Genomic DNA, 6154 nt, shown 5'->3' with positions numbered 1-6154 from the left:
CTGGCAGATGCACCGTGTTGTGATCCGAGGATCCGAGGGCGGGGCCTGCCACAGATGTATACGCACCTTTTATGGAACCGTAACATAGATCCAGAGTCTTATTGAAGCATGTGGGACAGTTCACATACTGATAAAAACTGCTCAATGTTTTCTTCAAGTCACAACGATGAAAGTCCCCAAGAACAATATTAGGGGCCTGAGGAGAGAGAGATAGTAGTGATGATATAACGTTGGAGATGGTGTCAGTCGCAGTCCTTGGATTCGCTTTAAGATGGACGTAAACGACGGTGATGTTGGTCTGTGGGAATTCCCTCGGCAGGTAAAACGGTCTCAAAGACACAGAAAGTAGCTCAATGTCAGGCAGACACACCTGTTTTTACATCTGGTTAATATACAAACACACTTCTCCTCCGTGAGATTTCTGGGTAGCTCCGGGGTCTCAATCCAAACGTATGGGAAACCCGAAGCCCTTTAGTTCCAGAGAAGAATCAGGGTCAGAATCCCTAAGCCAAGTCTCTGTGAATGCCATTAGACATGTATCCCTGTAGTCACGTAAATGTCCGACATTCAAATGTGTAACGGGTGTGATGTGATTTAACACAAGTGTTATTAAGAGGGAAACCCTCCCCCAAAACGGACGGAGCAGTGAGCAGCCAAGGGAATACACTGAATCAAAAAAAACTGTATGACTAAAATATAATTTATTATATTTAGACAGTTAAAAATGTAAAATGAATTAAAAACAACCCTGGCCAGGGAAAACCACAATAAAAATCAATAAAACACAAACATTAAAAGTCCAGTGGCGTCCGACACGGTATAAAAGTTACTAAAGGTTAAAAATCCAGCCAATCGGAGCAGAAGGGGAAACCCGGCGGCGTCCTCGTCGTACTAGCAGTGTTTCCGCTCTGGCATGCTGGAAGAGAGGGGCAGCGACAGTCACTACTCTTATAGTGGCTACAGTTTATTAGAGTGGGATAAGTCGCGAGACTTACCCCGGATGGGCAGAGCTCTTAACTCTGCCCGCCGCTTTCCCGTAGCATGCCAATCGGCACCAGCCCATCTCACCGTGGGAGGTAGGGCGCTGTCCCGCTGCCACTGATTCCCCACCGTGATCTGGCCTCCAGTTATCCCAGCCGCAGAACAGCTCTCTCCGCTTCTCTGCTCGCCGGCGTATGCTCCCCCACGTCCTGCACGCCAACCTCCACCAGCGCTGCTGCGTCTCTGAGCACTCTCACCAACGCCAACTCCGGCGCCACCGCCGCTTACCGCCGTCACCTGCCACTATTTCACCATCCCTGCTGCCTGTCTCTCAAGCCTGCTCTCAGTGGTCTGGCAGGCCCTCTTATCGGCATCCGGGACCTCGCAGGTAGTGTACGCTGTTGAGTGCCAGGAGGATTTCCAGGATTTATACATCGGGGAAACCAAACAACCTTTGGCGAAGAGGATGGCACAACACAGGAGAGCTACCCCGTCAGGCCAGGACTCTGCAGTCTATTTACACCTACAGGCCAGTGGACACTCTTTCAAGGATGAGGATGTACACATCCTGGACAGGGAGGAACGCTGGTTTGAGGGCGGAGTCAAGGAGGCCATTTACGTGAAAAGGGAAAGACCATCTCTGAATCGAGGAGGGGGTCTAAGGGTACATCTGTCACCATCTTACAATGCTGTGATTGCAGCCATTCCCCAACTCTCTGTGAATGGTACTCATGGCCATTGATCAGTGGTCTTTGATCAGTGGGTTTTGGTCAGTGGTTGTTGATCAATGGTCATGAGAATTTGTATAATTAAGATTAAGGAACTGACCTCCCAGCCCATTGTTCCTTCAGTGGGCTGGTTTCAGTTATTATGCAAATGTCCTGTTTATAAGATTGGGGAAACCTGCAGTCAGCTGAGACTGAAGAAGTCACTTAGATGAGTGATGAAACGTTTCTCCCACAAAACGCTACGTCCAGATGAACAGAATCAACTTTTGTAGACTCAAAAAACAGTTTTATTTCTAATGATCTAAGCATCAGGCTTTCAACTGAATTAAAAGTCTGTCTGGGTCTTTGGTTGATTAATAGGCTAGTGTGAAAAATTGCTGCCACACCGCCCCCTCGGCCTGTGCTTCGAGGTTTCTGATGGTTAGAATGCATCGAGGGTGTAGATTCATTTAAACTAATATAATCATTCTATTACAACCAGGTTTCTGTAAGTCAGATAAAATCAATTTGTTGATCAATTATCGACTCATGTACTAATATAGACTTAGAAGATTGAATAATCCACATTTCACTGTTTTACTCTTTACTGTTGTTGAGGATACTGTATTTTTTTCTTTATGTTTATTTTTATGTTTAAGTCGTTTTTTGCTGGTTTTTAGTTTGTTTTTTGTCTGTTTGGGAGCTGACACAGTCTGTAAGGGAATGGGGTTTGGGGGGTATTACAGGACTGGGAAGCAGAATTGGAGCCTTACATGACTCTCTGTAACTTCCCTCCTCCCAACTCTGGATATTCACGTTTTGGGGGGTTTAATTTAATTTAATTTTGCCAGATTTCTAGAAATGAGAGCTGCTCCATCCAAAGTGGGATGGTTGCCATCTCTCCTAATAAGACCAGGTTTCCTCCAGAAAGTTTCCCAATTATCTATTAAATTGATTGTTTACTTTCTTTAAAAATCAAAACTGACACCAAAAATAATTCCTCCTAATAAGCTAAAAGTACAAAATTAAAGGGATCAACTGACTGTTGAGGTTTTCTCTCTAGAACTGAAGAGTCTTTACCTTAACCATAAAAACCATTGAGTTGACTGTTGATTTAAATTAGAGCAATAAAAATAAAATAAAACAGAAGGTTGCCTAGCCACTGTTAGTTCTCGCCCGGCAGATTGTCCTGAGCAGCCAGAAGAAAGGATGATTGGGTGACAGTGAGGAGGAAGCGTAGTTCCAAACAGAAGCCTCGGGCAAACCATGAACCTTGATTTCCCTTTTATCTGGGAAATCAAGGCCCCCATTTGAGGATGGAAGACATAACATGGACATTTTAAGATGAGGTTTCCTCCCTGCCCAAACAAAGGAGTTAACCAGCAATTTAGAGTTTTGTTTTCTGTGGGAAGAGGGTCAGAACCATCTGTACTGGGTAAAGGTAGGTAGGATGTTCATTTTCAGGAGAACAATATGACTGAGCTAGGATAGAGGTAAGGACTTCCATGTCTCCAAGTCACTCGGACTCTCAGAAGACTGGTTGAACCAAGATGGCGCCAGTGTGTACGGCGAGCCGTCTCTTTGGATTGTGTCTGCTGGTTGTTATCTTTCTTTTTCTATGTTGCCCTGGTGGCTCTGCTTTACTCGTCTATGATCGCCAAACTCTTCTGAACCTTTGGCCATTAAAACCCCGAACACTTGATTTGTAAAGAAAGCCAGAAAATCTTCCTCCGCTTTTGGCGGACATACCTGACAGCGTACATCACTTACCATTTACCCTTCCTCGCAGGAAGCGCTCTAGAAGATGGGGAAAACGAGGTGGCATCCTGGTACGCTTCAAGGCTTACCTGATATCACATGAAGTAAAGAAACCTTGTACTCTTACAGATGTGCTACCATCTTTTGTGGTCTCTGGGACCAGTCCAGTTACAGATTCAGCTGCCATCGCTGGATCCGGCCAGTTGGACCTCCTGCTCCCTCGAACCTGCCAGCGAAGCCTCCACCTGTCTGGCGATGGGTGCGGTCCTACCTACAGAGGTGGCGTGAATCTCAGTAACCTTCATCCGCTGGGACGTGCTCCTGTTAGCAACACTTCGATCACCCTTCCAATCGGCCTGCTAAACACCAGGTCACTGTCAAACAAGACTTTCATCCTAAGTGACTTTTTTATCTCGTCGGTACTGGATTTTATATTGCTGACAGAAACTTGGCTTCGACCCGCTGAGTTTTCTTCTTTCTCTGAACTCCTTCCCCTCGACTGTTCATTTTTCAGCTCTCCCTGGACCAATGGTAGAGGTGGAGGGCTAGCTTCAGTATTTAAAAACGATTTCCGCTGTCGGCAACTGCCACCTCTTTCGTATGCCAGCTTTGAGGTGCAGCTTTTGGAACTGAACTGGGCTCCATCAGCTGTCTGCGCGGTAGTTTATAGTCCACCGAAATGTGTTAAGGATATTAATCTCGATTTTGCTGACTTACTGGGGAATCTTATGTTAGGATATGACCGTGTTTTAATTGCTGGTGATTTTAACATCCATGTATGCTGTAAGACTGGACTACTAGTAAAAGACTTCCTTGCCCATATTGACACTTTTAATCTCACTCAGTGAGTGAGTGATCCAACTCACGAAAAAGGTCATACACTCGATCTGGTGTTGTCATATGGTCTGGATGTCTGTATTACAGAAATCAAGGGCTGTGGGATATCGGATCATTTCCCAGTTATGTTTAATGTTACAGTGCGTAACGTGGAGTTGGACAGCGAGCAACTTGTGCGTCAGATGCGCATGATAAATTCAGTGACTGCTCACTTTTCCTCCGCTTTTACTAACTCGGTCCTCTATGATGCCAACCCCGGTGCGAAACTATCAGCTGATGAGCTAACTAACCTTTTTAACTCAACATGCTCCAGCATCCTTGACTCTGTTGCTCCACTAAGGACTAAACGTTCAAATCTTCACGTCAACCTTGGCTGAATGAAACCAACCGCGCTCTCAGACGCGAATGTCAACGTGCGGAGAGAAAATGGAAAAAAGACAAGCTCTAGGTGTCTTTGGGCATCCTGCAGACTGCTTAACAAAATATCAGAAAACCGTTAAAGCTGCAAAATCTGCTTTCCTATCCGGTCTAATTTCTACCAAATGTCATAAGCCCCAAATACTTTTTAACATTTTTAATTCTGTGATTAACCCATGTGCCACTGTTCCTATGGAGGCTTCCTTTGCACTTTGTGAAAACTTTTTGATCACTTCATTAAATAAACCTCAACGTTAGGAACACTGCATCCACAGGCAGTGTTAGACCTAGATCCACCTTGTAAATGCTCGGCTGTTTTTCAGCAGTTTGAGCCTTTGACCTTTTCTGCATTGAAGGAAGTAATTGATCACTTAAGACCACCTAATTCCCCACAAGATATTCTTCCTTCTCGCCTCCTTAAAGAAACTCTTCATGTCATTGGGCCTAGTATTTTATTTTTATTAAATACTTCATTGTCATCAGGTTGTGTACCAGCTGTTTTCAAACATGCTGTTGTGCAACCCATTATTAAGAAGAAAAATTTTGATCCAAATGTGCTTTCCAACTTCAGGCCAATTTCTAAACTGTCTTTTATGTCCAAAATTTTGGAAACAGTTGTTTTCAAGCAACCTCAGACCTTTTTAGACACTAATGCCATTTGTGAAGTGTTTCAGTCTGGGTTTAAATCTCATCATAGTACTGAGACTGTGCTTTTATGAGTTTTTAATGATCTTCTTTTAACTGTGGACTCAGGTTGCTCTGTTGTTTTACTCCTTTTAGATTTGACTGCCGTCCTTGACACAGTTGATCACAACATTCTTTTATCGAGACTTGAACACGTTGTTGGTTTAAATGGCACGGTTTTATCTTGGTTTAAATCATATTTATCAGAGAGGTCTTTTTCTGTTAAAATTGGGCAATACTCCTCTTCCTCCGCCCTTATGTGTTGTGGTGTGCCACAGGGGTCTGTTTTGGGTCTCCTTGTACATGCTGCCTTTGGATTCTATTTTTAGGAAATACAACATTCCCTTTAATTGTTATGCTGATGACATCCAAATTTACTTCCCCTTGAAACTGGATGTCTCTGTCCCACTGCAGCCTTTGCTTAACTGCTTACATGATGTTAAAGACTGGTTAACACATAATTTTCTTACACTAAATGAAAATAAGACTGAAGTTATGTTTTTTGGAACTCAACATGTATGACCCCAAAAGAGCACTGAGATCTTCTTGACAGATGCTCTTAGCACAACCAAGGTTTCGATTGAAGCATAGACGAGATCGGGCCTTCGCAGTAGCAGCACCCAGACTCTGGAATAATCTGCCAGAGGAGATTCGTACTTCAGAGTCTATTCAGTCTTTTAAATCGCGTCTTAAAACTCACTTTTTTACTTTGGTTTTTAATTCGAGTTCAGTATGAGTACCATCAGGCCTGTTTTATGTTTTTATTGTTA

The sequence above is a fragment of the Pelmatolapia mariae genome, linkage group LG1 (assembly GCF_036321145.2).
Source record: "Pelmatolapia mariae isolate MD_Pm_ZW linkage group LG1, Pm_UMD_F_2, whole genome shotgun sequence".
Lineage (NCBI taxonomy): Eukaryota > Metazoa > Chordata > Actinopteri > Cichliformes > Cichlidae > Pelmatolapia > Pelmatolapia mariae.
The sequence above is the reverse complement of the archived record's forward strand: the minus strand, read 5'-3'. Positions refer to the sequence as shown.